General features: G+C 41.5%; 1 protein-coding gene across 3 annotated transcripts in view; it reads left to right on the top strand.

Moving 5' to 3' along the window:
• TRERF1 (transcriptional regulating factor 1) overlaps positions 1 to 15301 on the top strand; it is a 96504-nt gene that overhangs the window by 22892 nt on the left and 58311 nt on the right. For all 3 annotated transcript variants that reach the window (XM_079333427.1, XM_079333428.1, XM_079333429.1), the window contains exon 2: positions 4585 to 4640. The gene's annotated coding sequence lies outside the window, so the exon portion shown is untranslated. The remainder of the gene's footprint in view (positions 1 to 4584; positions 4641 to 15301) is intronic.

Here is a 15301-nt window from a genome sequence, read left to right on the forward strand (position 1 = left end):
TTTTGTTTTTTGCCTATTTTAACAAAACTTGAGATATCCTCTTAGCCAATGACAGCAAGGTTTGCAAATCAAAACCAAATCTGAGCATAGCACTACACTTGAGTGAGCTGTGCTAATCTAAGACAAGCTTCTGTTTCCTGCTTGGAGCTTCTCCCCCATGCTCTCGTTTGGCACATGTACAGCACTGTGTGCTGACAGGCACCTTTGAGGCACAGATCACTTAAAGAAGTGTCTGTGGTGGCAACTGCTCCAAGTTGTGCTCATTGGCTTCCTGCTCGTGGCTAGGAAATAGGAGTTTGGAGTCATGTAGGCTAGGGGAAAGTCCTACACTGGTGAATTAACACAGTGGTGGAGTGGTGTCAGGTCTTTTTTGTGTTCTTATGATCAGACAAAAGCTTAATCTGCCAGTGGAAGTATTTCCCATAAGAAGCAGTGTGTGAGCAGAATATTTTAGGCAGTGAATTTGTTGAACTGATGGAGTCCTTCATAGCCCAGCACTGCAGTCCCTTAAAGACCCTGTGGTCTCATGTTGTATCAGCAACTCTATGACTGACTTTCACTTTCCCTCCAGTACGAGAAGAGATAGAGAATTTGCCATCAGTTTTCTCTCCCTGCATTTTTCCAGACAGTTTGGCCTCAACAAATTGTACAGCCTCCCTCTTGTCTGCGTGGGAGAGTACAGACTGCTGCTGGCGGCAAGGAGGAGAGATTAACATTCATCTGTTCTCTCCCCACTTGCTTTTCCATCCCGTGGGCATGGGAGTCTTGTGAATGTTCTGCTCCTTTGGGGTGTGTTTCTGCTCATTGCCCTGATGGGAAGACCACAGAGACGCCGGTAAGGTTGTGCAAGTTTCACAGTGCTGATTACATAGGCAAATGAGGAAGTCAGATGCACTGTCTCCCTAGAAGGGGTCAGAGAGGAAGATGGAAGCACTGACATAAGGCTTGGGTTGGTTGCTTGCTCAGAGATCTCCTTTTCCAGAGTCTGTGCACATTGAGGGCTTCATGGAAACTCTGCCTCCTCACTTGGGTCTTCCGTAAGAAGTCTGTTTCAAGCAGAAATAGTTACTTCTTTGATCTTTACTCTGCGTTAATGTTGCACATACAGCCAGAAAATCTGATGGAGAATATGGGGAAAGAAGTGATGGGTGGGGATTGTTTATTTTTTGGTTTTTTTAAGGAAAGTTTTTTCTGATGTGGAAGTTAAAGTTGTTACTGTATAAATGTCCATCAGTACATAGCAATGATTGGTAACACTCAAACATAAGAGAAGAGTTTTACTTTCACTTTGTGGCATTGTGAGGGACGAGGAAGGGTTTTGCAAACACATCTTTGTGAATGACCCTGCTGCAAGGGGAGCTCTCAGCTGCCACACTGTCCTTTGGTACCCATTTATCCCACGCAGGAGTCATGGTGGGGGTGATGTATCTGCTTGCTCCTGCTTCCTTCTGCAGGAACAGGCAGGCTGTTGTCCCCAGCATCTCCTGCTGCTGCCAAATTAAGGGATCTCTCTCAGTAAGAGCCAGGTATTCTTTCTCCTGCTCCCCATCCTAAATGGGGAGTGGGTGATAGTCAGCATTTAGTGATTTAGCACTGTGGGAGGTTTGTTCTCAATGATATGGGGTTGAGAGGTCTTGCTCCTTCTTCAGTTAGTAGTTCCTGCAGGAGAGGGCAGGAAGCCTCTTCCCATCATTTCCAGTGCTGGCAGAACAGAGGGATGAACCAGCTGCCACTGCCACTGGCCTGGAGGTGATGGAGCTGCCAGTCAGGACAGCAGTTGTGACAATTGCAGAATTTGGGGAGCCTTAATCCCTAAGGCAGCCAGCACCTTGCATGAGGTGGTGGAAGAGTACAAATGTGGCAATTTTTTGAAAGGTACAGTGAGGATTTTACCTGGGGTGGCATGTGCATTGCTTACAGTGGTAGGGAGTTTCTACAGAGCTTGTTTGAGCTTCTGGAACGATGTTGCTAACAGGCATCAAGTATGGTGAGGTCAGTGCAAGAACAAAACCTCCCATTCAGATAAAAGCAGGGAAAGGGAAATACTGCCACGTGTGGGATTGCTTCAGGCTAAACTGGTCCGTGCAGTAATTTGTGCAGCTCCCCTGAAATGCACTATGGGTCTGAGCTTCCCAGCTCAGACAGGTCTATGTTCATGTTTCAGGCTTTGGGAAAGCAGGAACGTCACCATCTGTGTCCTACTTCATTTGAAAAAGAAAATTAAAAAAAATCTTGAATGCCAGCCATCTGCTGATATTGCATCCAAACTTTATCCTGGTATCTGGGGGCAGAGGAGGAAGATAGTTTCTAAAGGGAGAGGCACTGTTTAAAGCCAAAGAGCCACCATACTGATGTCTGACACAAAATGATAAGTCACTTTTTCCTTAAAGCCTGGTCATTGGGTGTAATGTTGTTTCAGAAATACATTGAGTTGTGATTTTCTTCAAGCTGCCTGTGAAAATAGGCCCACAATCTCAGTGAGAACTAATATGGGTCCTTGGCTGGACACAGAGCAAGAGCAGACTTGCTTCTTTTAAATTCTTATAACAGATCTCCCCCAATAAATGCCCACTGAATTTTGATTTGATGATGAAGGTGCTTTTTCTGAAGTCAGCATGTCATTTTTCTACGTTGTATTTTCTTCTCTGTATTGCAGCAGTTGAGTGCTGCTTCTGTCCTGGTGGCTCTGTGTGAATGTGAATGCAATTAAGGCAGTAGAGAGTTAAAAAAATTCCATTAATTAAAATATTTACATTGGAAGCTGCAAAACATTTACTCTTTGAGTAAAACAAACTTCCCCATTGTTCTTGTATGATTGCTACAGTTGCTCTGAAAATAGCCAGGAAGAGGTTGTGCTCTGAGGAATTTTACTGGGTTGGCAGGGGAATAGGAGGGTAGGGATACTGAAGTGGTCTCTTGGTCAGTGACTCTCTTTTGTTCAAATCTTTGTGTAACATGGACAGAAGAGCTCTTCTTCCTAAGGAAAAACCAAAAAACTAACCAAACAAATTTAAAAAAGAAAAACAAACCCCATAGTGGTGTTGCCATATTATTCTGGTAATGCAAAAAAAATAATGGTCATCAGTAGAATCTGAGAAAATGGTATTTACAGGATGAAAAGTTTATTTTTTAGCACTTAGTGTGTACTAGTGTACACTTAGGGGAAAAAGGAAACACCCCAGAACTGGCAATTTGGATCCTGGCTGGGGACCCCCATGCTGCCATGCCCATTTTGGTGGTGGGGAAATGGCAGTGCAGTGTGGTGAGGGATGTCACCTCTCTGTGGCACTGAGCACCTCTGGGTTGCTGCTGGGGTCTGTTGGCATCATGGCTGCAGCTGCTTGGCACTGGAAAAAAACAAGTGAGGGTCCACCTTTTATTTTTACTTTAGGCACTGGGATACCTTTAGTAGCATCACTACAGGAGAGGTAGGCAAACATGAAAACTGTTTGCTTCAAATCCTTTAATTCCCACTGTATCTCCCCCCAGATAACTGGATTGAAAAATCAAGCATGAATTGTTTGGTTTTTTAATAGTATTCTCTTGTGTGCCATTTCACTATTGCACATTTCAAACCTTTTCCACTCTGGCACTGCACTAACAGACTTCTGGACTTTGTGGGCAGGACACTACAAGGGCTAAAAGAATGCCAAGGGATTGGTTTGGTTGGTTTTTTAGGTCCTTGATTCACACTTCTGACTGTAGGCAGACTCCTAGAGCTTTTCAGGTTGCCAGATGGGAGGTCTCTCTCCTGCCCTAGTGACTCATGGACTGGCTGGATTGCAGGTCATGTCATCTCTTCTTAATAGTGCTGTGGAAAAGTGTTTGTTCAAGCCTGAGTCTATCCAGACTGTAAATTTTATTGACAATTTTAAGGTTGCAAATATGTTGGTTAGGTGTGTGGTATTACTTCATCTGATCCCAAGTATGCCAGACTGTGTCATGTTTACCTATATTCTAAAACACCTTGGTTGCTTTGAAAGGTTGGTCTGTAAAGGAGTTAGGAAATTGAATGTACTTGTTCAGGGTAGGCATCATTTAAACTTGAGCATGAGAGTTTTGTTCCATCCATTTCTTGCATGCTTTACTGTTTTTTTAAGAAAGGCTGCATGCTGACAGTTTCTTGGCCTGGAGATAAAAAGTGCTGCTTACCCAGGTTTGATAGTCTGATGGAAAATTGTCTCCACGATGTATAACACCGCTGGGATTATTTCTAGCCATTACCATTGGTCTCGTTTTACAACTGTTCACATTATGTAATTTGATGCTCATTTAATTTAATGAGAGGATGCTGCAGACTTACTTATGACTCTGCAGGACAACCTGTATGCTTTGGCCACCTCTGTTAGCCCTGCCAAAGGAGGAAGAGCATATTTCTTACAGGACATGTTACAACATCTTTAATATCTTTATTATCCATGCTTCCCAGATTGCTGAAAACAGGAGGGTGACTTGCCTGGGGTGTAGATTATATTGGAATGGCAGGAGAAGCTTAATTTTTTTTCTTTTGTTTCTTGAACTGCTTATTAGACTCCTGTTGTAAGGTTATCAGGAGGTATTAATGGGCTCTTCCTTTTGTTGCAGATGGAATTTCATGACTTGCTGTGTTTTGAATAGGACGAGGAGATGTGTCTGATAAGGTAAGAGAGAGGGTAAGATAAACATGCTCCTACACAAAATTGTCACACTAGTTTGTTTTTTGGGTCGAGGATATTTTTTTTTTTCCCTGGCAGAACCCTGCAAATAATTGTGATAATTATTTTTAAGTTGAATCTGCCTCTGAGCCTCTGAGCAGAGACCATCTCTGTTCTATACAGCTTCTGACCAGTTCTTTCTCCTGGTGAGCTGGTGTACAAAGGCCAGAAGACAAAAAGCAATGCCCTTGCAGGCACAGGGGTTAGCAAGATAGTAATGGTATTATTTTAGAGTTTTTTTGGGTTTTTTTTTAAGTAATAGAGAATGTAGAGAAGTTTTTCTTTTGTTTTGATATAATGCCTCCTCCCACATTCCCAACCCAGATATTTAGAAGTTCAAAAGATCTTTGAGCTGTTTTAACTTCTACACTTTAGAACTTGCTTTTCTTGTTGCAGTATTTTCAAATTTGGACTATTTTTTTATTAGGACAGAGTATACATGAGTAGAAATGCTCTAGATTTGAGTGTGAAATTCATATCTGGTGTCACTAATGTGCTGAAGAAAGCTGTGAGTTTGCTGAACTTTTAAAATTTACCTTCTAATAGAGATTTTAAGAGATAGTGTTTAGGTGGATACTTCTTCCCTTTTGGTTTCTACTTCAGAGGTTTCCACTGTTAGAGAGAAGTAGATGTCTCTAAAACTCTTAGATGTTGGGAGAACCATATTCAAACAACAAACAGTCAAGCACAAAAGTCGTATTACAGAGGGATTGTCTCTTCTTTCAATGTAAATCCACACTGCAACTATCCAGCTCTATCATTTGCTTGTTTCATTTTTGTCTCCCCCTTCTTCCTGAGTTCTGTACCATTTGCAGGCCTCAGAAATCCCTATTGTTCTTTTTGGCTCTTGGTTGGAAAATGTCATGGAAACAGCTAAATGCATGATGCCATTGTATGAGGATCAGGACTAAATTACTTTTTCCTTGGATTCAAGCATTTAGCTCTTGCAGATGCTCTTGAGTTTTTTTGGTTTGTCAGGGTTTTTTTGTTCCTTTCATTTAAGTTTTATTTTCCAAGTAGAGTTAGCCTTTGGAGGGTGGCTCCTCAAGCAAGAACTGAAAACTTTGAATGACTCTTGGCACTGTGTGCAAGAATGCAAGAATCCAGGACTTGGTGGCTGCCTGGTTTTTTGCAAGTGGTAGACATTTTGTCCATTCAAACCACCCTGTCATACCACTGTTGGATCATGTAATGAATATTTTACCTAAAGGCTTGGTCTCTACACAAAGGTGGTCTTGTGTGTGTATAGTTGGTAAAACACAGCTCTCCAGGTGAGAGAGCTCACAGTGTGCAGCACTTCACACAAAGCACCTCACAAGCATACCTCCTTTGTTATGTAAACAAGCTGCTTCACTTGCACGTGTTCCAACCAGTCCTCCTGTGCTCCAAGAATGGGTAATTAAAATTATTTTCAGGACACCTTACAGAATTCAGCCAACGTGCACTGGCACCCCTCTGCAGCACCCTGTGCCAGCAGCATGGCTGTGGCTGGAGGCTGAGGGTGCCCTCTGTGGCACTGCCACACTGTGCCTGTGCTCATGGTGAGAAGAAGCACAGCCAGAATGGGACAGGTAGAGGTGCTCAGGCTGCTTTGTTCAGATTCAGTTCACTGAGAAATCTGTTTGTCCAGTGTCAAAGCATTGCTGGGGACTTCGGTGTGCGTCAGCAATTGGGATGGGACAATTTGGTGAGACAACAATTTGGTCATTCAGCTGTTGGAATTTCCTGAAAACATTATTGTCATGTATTATAGATGTATTAAATAGTGTACATATATTGCATTTTTAAATTTTATGTACTTCTGTCATCTGTGGAGTAAATATTGACAAATCTGCTGTAGCATGGGCGGCTGTTGTAGCACAGCAGCTGATTGCTGTTGTGCTGTCTCTCCCAGTGCAAGTTCACTCTGTGTCTTGTAGAACAACCACTGGAAAGGTGTTTCTAGCAAGTTCTGAAACCTGAGGCCATGACACCTCCATGACACCTCTCACCCCTGCTTTATTCCCAGCCCCAGGCATGTGCAGATTGTAAGGTAGATCCCAGCAACTGGACTGGCATTAAAATGAGATTCTGTCATGAAGCAGTAGCACTTTCCACTGGCTGTCATCTTTCACCTCTAAAAGGAAATATTCTGTTCTCATTTTGTGAGGACCTTCTCAGTGTAAAATTCAAATCTGAGTAGGAATGGGTGTATCTTGCTCTCTGGTTACCAAAAGGGCTTTTTTTATCCTTTTCCCAGCAGCCTGAGCTGGAGAAGTGCTACTGTCCCACTCCTGGTGTGTTGCAAGAAGTGTCTGTCCTGGTCATGTTCCTTCTCAAGGCTGCAGGTGTCACTCATTCTTTCAGCTATTCCTAGCTACTGAAGATGTCATCAGTGTTACTTCATTTATTTCATTTTTTAACCTCCTGCTCCCTTTCTGCATTCTCTCTCCTCATTTACATTTAGGTTTTAATTCTTCCAGACAGTCATCTGGATTCTGCCCCAAACATGCTCTCAGGTCTTGACTCTGCCTCCTATCAATGTCCTTGTCCTCCTATCCTTGGCTGCTGAGTTTTAATGGATATTTCTCTGTTTCTTCTGGAGGAGTCAGTCTGAAGCATTCCCATCTTTCTTGCTGCCATTGCAGTTAAAGGGGTTTAGATCCCATTTAAAGCAACAACGAGATGGTCCAACCTGTGCAGAAATAACCTTGCTTTAATGCTAGCCATGGTGACTTCCTTGTAATGGCTGGCTTTTGGCATCTGTTCTACTGATTACAAGGTGGGGTAGAATAAAAAAAATGAATAATAGCTCTTTTAATATTCCTGAAGCCTAGTGATGAAATTATGGGGCTTGGCAAGCTTGCAGCAATGTTGATAGGTGCCAGGCCTCTCACCCAATATTTTCTTTTCCTTCCCCCATATTTCCCTGTGCCTTTATCTTGCTTCCTTCCGAGCAACCCGGAGCCCTTGTGAATTGCAAGTCCAGTTTTGTGTGAGGTCTGCCTGACAGCCCAGATCAGAAATACAAAATCATTCTATAAGGCCTGATCTATTTTTGGAGGGACGCTGATGAGATAAAAATGACTTTGATCGCTGAAGCAGCATTGTGTCATTTTTGAAAGGAAATGACAAGGAAGTAACTGTTATCAGCCCTATTTTCACCTACTGTTAGCTTAGACCTGACAAATGGTGTCTGCAAGGTCTCTTGTCTTAACAGTTCCAAATTAGATTGCTAGTTAATACTATCTAAAAAGCAGTAGGTTGATGTATATTCTATTATTAATAGCTGTTAATGCCCTCCATAATAGTAATGTGTTTTGCAAACATTTTCTGGTTGTTCTTTTCTAATGAGTCTTGGCAGTGAAACCCCCAATTTTACGCATGCAGAACCACAGTAACTCGTTGAAGTGTTTGTGTGGGTTTTGGTTTGTTTTTTTTTTTTTTCATTTTGGGTGTGTTTGTCTTGTTTGCTAGGAGTAAGACTTGATTTTGATGAGGCCAAATAGAGGCAAAGTCCAGGAATTACTTCTGTCCAAACTGGTACATTGTGGTTTCGTCTTGTGTCAGTGCAGGTCAGCACAAAACTCTTGCATCACTGCTGGATGAATTTTAATAATTCCCTTTGACATTGCCAATGAATACTTTTGTCTCTACAGAAGCCATCTTAAGGAAACTTTCACAATAAGAAAGGTAATTTGAATAAAATGGTAACAGGTAATTTGAGCTTTTTTACTTGTATTATTTAGTTGTTATATCACAATATGTGGAAAGTACCTGGAAAGCACAGGCAGAAAAATGGGAAATCTCATGCATGAGGAAAAGCCTCTAGATAAGAGTGTGTAGGGGGAGAATATATGCATAAATGTAGACATCAAGGTAAATGCTTTTTCCTTTTCTTTTTCTTCCAGAAAATTTGAATATTTGCATGATCTGATGTTGCAAGTTTTAAATGCTTAACACTTCTAAAAGAATAAATTACTTCAGTGCCTGAATTTGTAGATAACTGTCAGCTTCAAAGGATCAAGTGAGTTGGAAGGAATGTCTGGAGAACTCAGTATAGGCAGGTATCAGGCAGAATATAGAAACAAAGGGAGTATATCCAGATATAATATAACAGAGACCTAGATGTAATTTTGTATATGAATGAAGACTAATTATGCTACAAAAAGCAGATTTCTGTGGTTCTGCTTTTTGTGTAAATGTAGGATACTCACTTCCCCCTCCACATCTCTGTCAGACTGGATTTCCCAAATGCTTGTTAAAAGAATTGTGTTGCTTTTGTAAAAATTAAGAATGAAAATTCACCTATTTAATCATTTTCCAACTTCTCTTACAAAATGGACTAATTTTGGCTTTGAAATATCCTTGCTATGAGCTGTCTGGCTGTATAAGGTACAAATATATTGGTCTCTTGACTAAGCAGTTAAGAGAAACTGCAATCAGTACTGTAAAACACACATTAAAGCTATAAGGATGAGATGGAAAGAGCCATTTCAGCTTCTGCTGGAGAAGTGGACTGATCTGAAGCTCCCCTGGGGGTGTGTCAAGCACAAAGATGAGGATGAGTTGAGGTGTGCAGTCTCTGGGGTGCTTGTTGCCTTTCACCCCACCCAGTGAGCCAGGGCAGGGGACTAAACCTGGCCAGAACCACTGGCTTAGGCTTCTCCCTAGGGTTATTTTTCTGACCCAGGTTCTCTGGGCTTCAGGGGGAGCATGGGCACAGGGGGGGATGCCAGGGCAGCTCCTGGGGGTTTCTGCTGCCCCTTCAGGTGTACCAGGGCTGTGGGGTGATGGGAACACCAGTGCTGATCCCCCCTTTCATCCTTCCTTCTGGTGGTGTGTCTGGAGCTGGGAGATGGGGAGTGGGCAGCAGGTGACCCTCCCCTGGTGAGCACACTGGGTACCAGCTCTGTGCACTGGTGCCAATTTCAGGGATTGAAAATAGCATTGGCAGCCAGAAACTTCCAACTGCAGCTCTGCTAATGACTGGTGTTGTGGTTTTGGGCAACTCCCTTGGTTGTCTTTGAGTCAGCTCCCCTTTCAGTAGAAAGAGGATGATACTTACTGTTGAAGTGATTAATTCTTGCTCTTCAGATGCCAAAGCCTTGCCATGTATTCTTACACTTGATGTGGAGAATCTTCTCTGCTTTTGTTAAGCCCAGCTCCAAGAAGATGACAGATTGCAGGGACTATTTTGTTTTGTTTTTTTTCCTTTTTTCCCTGTTAATTTAGGAAATGGATCTGATTGACTCTTACCACCAAAGTGTCAACCACCACCTACTAATCTTTTGGATCTTGGCCCCTCTCTTCCTCTTTTCCTTTATCTCCCTCTTGACTGTTCATTCTTCCTATCAAACCTTTCCTAAATTAAAGACCAAGTGCCAGATAGAGTTAAAAGGAAAATTTTAGTGGAGGTTCCTACCAGTGAGGTTAAGGGTTTGCTACTGGTGTAGTGAGATACAGAAATGTTCTGCTTTTTTCTCTGAAACCCATTACATGTGAAGGTTGTGCAGTTTCCAAGCTCAGACTTGGCTGCCAACTTTCAGACATGCTAGTAACTTGCTGTTAAAAAAAAAATAAAATAAACAAGTAAAAAAATAATATTTGGGGGAGTGGCTGAGTGAAAAATTGCAAAATTCACATATAAGATTAAATTTAACTTAAACTCCCCCTAGATATTTAAGTTTAAGTATTAGTTAAAGTACCCAGACAAAGCTCAAAGAGCAGCAAAAGCTAGTTTGCTGTTAATCTCCCACAAAAAGTGTGGTGTCTTCCTGCTCCAGGTGGAAAAGAGGATGTGTTGAAGGGGCTGAGAGCTCTCCCTGTTCCACCCATTGGGGTGGTGGGGCTGCAAGGAGCAGGCAGCCCAGCACACTGGGTGGGACTCTCTTCATTCTCTGGTGGCCCTCCTGATGCTCTCAGACAGTAGCCAGGGCTCTGGTGACCTGTGGACTTCATAAACCCCAAGGAATGGGCTTTATTTATAGAAAACATAGTATTTGAAGTACATTCAAAGGCTTTTGTCCCCACAGTGAGCATCTGGTATCTGTTCATCCTGTCCTGCTAGAGCAGATCATGAGCTCTCACTCAGTGATTTCTATAGTGAGCCCATAACTTCTGGTGTTACCTTACAGAAGTGTCCTTTCCTGACTGTAAATGTCAGTAGGAGGCCTGTCCCATTTCTGTTTATCCATGGAGATATGTAATATACTAATATACTACTGGATGTAGTATAATGCACAGTGCTTTTGTTAAATACAAATTGCTATCAGTTAAAAAGTGGAGAGAGACATAGATGGCTATCAGGAACTTCCTTTCTCAAACCTGCCATTTCCATACCTGGAAATCATTTCACGTGCCTCATTTATCCACACAGAAATTTGAATCTCATTAACATTAGGTAGAGCAGCAGAACAGTAGATTGCTGTCTGTCTTGGAGCTCTGGCAAAAGCCTTGAATACCCTGAACTGAGGCCTTGGAGCACTTTGAAGACAAATGAACTTTGATTTGAATATTCTGACGGTGTGCAGGGAGCAGCAGGTGCTTCTGAAGAGTTGTGCCCCAAGAGCCAGACTTGTTGGAGTGAACTGAAGGCAGAGATCTGTATTTGTGAATGGATAGCACTGCTGCAATGGGAAAGATGTAAATGCCAAAGGAATTGCACAAGGTTTTAGTCAGCTGGATAAGATAGAAAGTGGTTCTTGGAGAAACTGCATTTAGCAAGCTTGCTGTCAATGAGCTTCTGAGCATACTACGCATCATATCAATCAACTGTAATTATGCACAGTCAGGCAGAGAAGATTAATTCTGAATCCTTCAAAACCTTTTCATCTGACCAGAAGCATCTTTTGGGGGTCTAGCTTTGGCTAATGTATTCTTTATCTCCTGAGTAAATTTGGGTAGAGACATTTAGCCATTTTGTTGGTTAGTCACTGATAACCATTATCCTCTTGGATAAGCCAAATATGCAGACTGTTTAAACTCCTGATATGAGATGTATTCTCTGAATCTTTCCCTGTTCTTGTGATATTTTCTTTTCCAAAGTGAACAGAGCAGAAATGCATGTTGCCCTTGTTGTTACTGTTTTTTAGATAATGTTTTCCCTCCTTTCCTTGCCATATAGGAAATAATGCTCTTGTCCATCCAGGGGTTACACTCCCTTGCTTAGCTGAATTTGTGCAGGAAATTTAGTGTCTAGATGGTGTCTGCTGTAACCCCCAGTCATTTTTTACAGGATTGCTGTCTTCCCAAGTGCAGTGCTCCAAAGGTATCTCTTGGAGTTCTTTATTTATTTTTAATTCCAAGAAGTTTGTAATTTTGTGTTATGGCTGTATTAAAACCAGTTACTGCTCTGACAAAGTATACCTAGCTTAAAGTATACAACAAAGTAACCTTACTAGTTTTTTGCTTACCATTGCTCTAGTTTCATGTTCTGTACAGATGACAAGAATTGGTTTCCTATTTTCCTTCTGATCCCTGGCAATGGACAGGATCGCATCAGGCCCTCAAAATACCATGAAAAAAGTACAAGAGGAAGTACATGGTGTCATTACAAATAATACAGGATTTTGTATCCCTGAACTTCTTGTACTCTGCAGTTTAGGTTTGTGTGAACATAATTACAGCTTTGAATTCTTTCTTTTAAATATTGCATGTATGTGGGGGAGTAGTTGTTTTGTTTTTGCTAAGTAGCATTTTTCCAGACAATTGCATTCATACCACTTGTGTTCTTTTTTGAAGGTTAAATTTAATATTGATAGGGTTTTTTGGTCTAGTTTTTATATGAGATTAAGTACCAGACAGTTGCACATTTACCATCAGCTAATAGTCAGAAGGTACAGTCTCACAAAGACTTGGCTAAAACTAAATGAATAACTCTCAATTTCCTGTGGGTGTGGGGTTTTGTGTGTGTGTGTGCACTGCTTACCAATAAAGAATGGAGCAACTTTTTTTCTGAGATAGCCATGCTGCCAACTTTTATACTGCTGAAGTAATTCTGTTAAACAGGAGGAAGAAAAAAAGTTCATAAATTGTCAAAAGGAATTTGAGTGCAAAGTGTGCCAGCAGGGTTGGGTCTGTTTTTCCTCCTCCATTTTATCAGAAGAGTAGGCTCATTGCTTTTGTACTTTATTGGCCTTTTGCTTTTAAATAGTGAACCTTAACAGTATTCTCCTTTGATGATTTATTTCAGCAGTTGCCTGTGAGTGTAGTATTTGAACACACCTCGTGGAGATTAAAAAGGTCAAGACTTGTGCTTCCATGGAGGTGTTGTACACAGGCTCATTTTGGGCATCTCACTGTGAAGTGGCTCAAGTAATTGCCTTAGGGCAGTGTGGGATGGCTGTGGGGATTTGAGTGATGGTACCTCCCACCAAAGCCATCTTCTGCTGCTTAGGGAATGCTCTGTTTGGTCTGTGTGTTACAGGCTCAGATGAATTTTACCTCTAATATACACTAGTGTTGTCACTTTGATCCTGTACATTGCTAGGTGTTATTGTAATGGTGGCATGCTATTTCTTTTATGAAAGGGAAGTGTGCACTCTCTGCCTCTTACCCTAATCTGTGCTGTTAAGAAACAGGGAAAGAAGTATACCTAACTGTGTCCCACTGAAACTTCCTCTGGATTTCTGGAGTAGACAAATTGGAAGAAAAAATTATCTCTATCCTTTTTCTCTCTGCTTTCTTCTCCTGACTTGTAGCTTAAAGTGTCATCCCCTTCAGTAGCCTTAAGAGAGGTAGATTGAGGCAGAGAATACTTCATTAGAAGTGTTCTCTGAAGTCCCACTGACAAAGCTCAGTGGAAATAGAGCTTTTTGACACCGTGCCAGGAGGATGTCCAACAAGCTTTTACTGGTTAAAAAACATGCTTGGGATATACCTGTGCAGCTTGCTGTGTAACTTTCTCCTTTCATGATCTTTTGGATGGCCCATGCTGCCTAGAAAATTTGGCAGTTCTACCAAGAGAGGTTGTTGGAGAACTTTCCAGGAATGTCTGCATTATCTCTCTAGCAATTGTTAAATGTGTGTCACTGAGTCAGGGAGCAGCTGTGGTTCCTCAGTTCTGGGTTGAGGGTCACAGCCAGATGAGGGTGTGTTCTTGCTTCTCCAGCTTTCAGATGTGGTGTGAGGGAATGAAAGGAATAAGACAGCAAGCTCTGAATAACCCTGATGAAGAGTGAGTCTTGAAGTGATTTGTAGCTCTGATTACTTAATGCACAAAAGGAGTTGAAAACTCTTGTTAAATGTAGCCTTCAGCAGGATCAGTAGTTAAGGATCATCTGTAGAATGATCTCAGGTTCTGACATTGGTTTCTGGTGAGACCTAGTATTACATGAGGTTTGAGTGAAAGTAAAAATGACCACTGTTCAGCAAACCATAGGTGATAGTGGTTAATACAAGGTATTCTCTTACATTATTACAGTGCTTTTATTAAAACAAGAAAGATGACTGTATGGCCAGATGGTGATGGATCCTGGTGCAAGAATCAAAGCAAGCAATACTCTTAGGCACTGGTGAATCCCATACAGTTTGGAGATCCTGTGCTGTGTCATGCAAGACAAGTTCACATTTGCATAGGCTGCCTTTTTTTCATGCATGGCTTTGGTTTTCAGTACTGATTAAATTTTAAATTATTTCCTTATGTTTTTAGTTGTTGATATGAAGTGTTACTCTTCTTCTGATTGTTTGTCCTCTTTCATATATATGTTTTCTTCTTATTAAAGATATGCACTTTTACTTAATTGTAGAATGGCACCTGAAGGATAGTTGAAAGTGAGGGATAGGCCTTCTATGTTACTTTTCTGCAGTTTAGAACAAATTGTGACTTACGTGATATTTACAAGCAGTCTCTTGCTGATCCAGGGAAATAATTTTTAAAAGATCAGGTCCTTAGAGTATTCTTTTCATTTGGAAGGGGTTAACATGAGCTTTTCATGTTCAGGTGGTGTGGCTGGGACATAGAAACACAACCATACAGATTGCTGTAGGTGGGAATGTGGTTTGTATAAATAGTTTTCTTAGCAGGTGATGAGCTTTTTCGTTAATCATTTAATGACTTAATTTCAGGAAATCTTTGGGAAAAGAGAATGTCTGGGGATCTCTGCCAGACACCTACATAGGTGTGACAATGGGGAGAGAAAGGCACGATGACATCTGAAGTTGGATGCAGGACAGGAACCGCTGGAATAAGGGTTGGCCAGAAATACTGAAATACAGATTTTGGGGAGGCAGGACATGAGGGTTTCTCGTGGTTAGCCCAACAGCAAGTCGTTTAGCCTCAGAGTTTCCACCTGTGTGAGACAATTTATAATACAAGCTTCAGAAGTACTGTGAAAGCAGTAAATTAATGCTTTCAGTGGAAGATCACAGGATGCTTTGAATAAAGCTTTACAAAAGTGCACAGTGTTCTTACACACAAACTATTTGGTATTAATAGTATCTCTTAAATGACAAGGAAAGTGAAATGTGCCAGATTTGTGAAGCTGGAGAACTGTTTGCTCATTATTTTGAAAGAGATAGAAGGTGCAGATGGAGAAGGGAAGATTGAAACCTAGGTTTAGAGCAAAAAGTCCTATGGGCTGTCATCATGGATGTGGTTTGGAAACCCTTCATTTTGTTAGCTTGTG

This window comes from Erithacus rubecula, assembly GCF_903797595.1.
Source record: "Erithacus rubecula genome assembly, chromosome: 2".
Taxonomy (NCBI): domain Eukaryota; kingdom Metazoa; phylum Chordata; class Aves; order Passeriformes; family Muscicapidae; genus Erithacus; species Erithacus rubecula.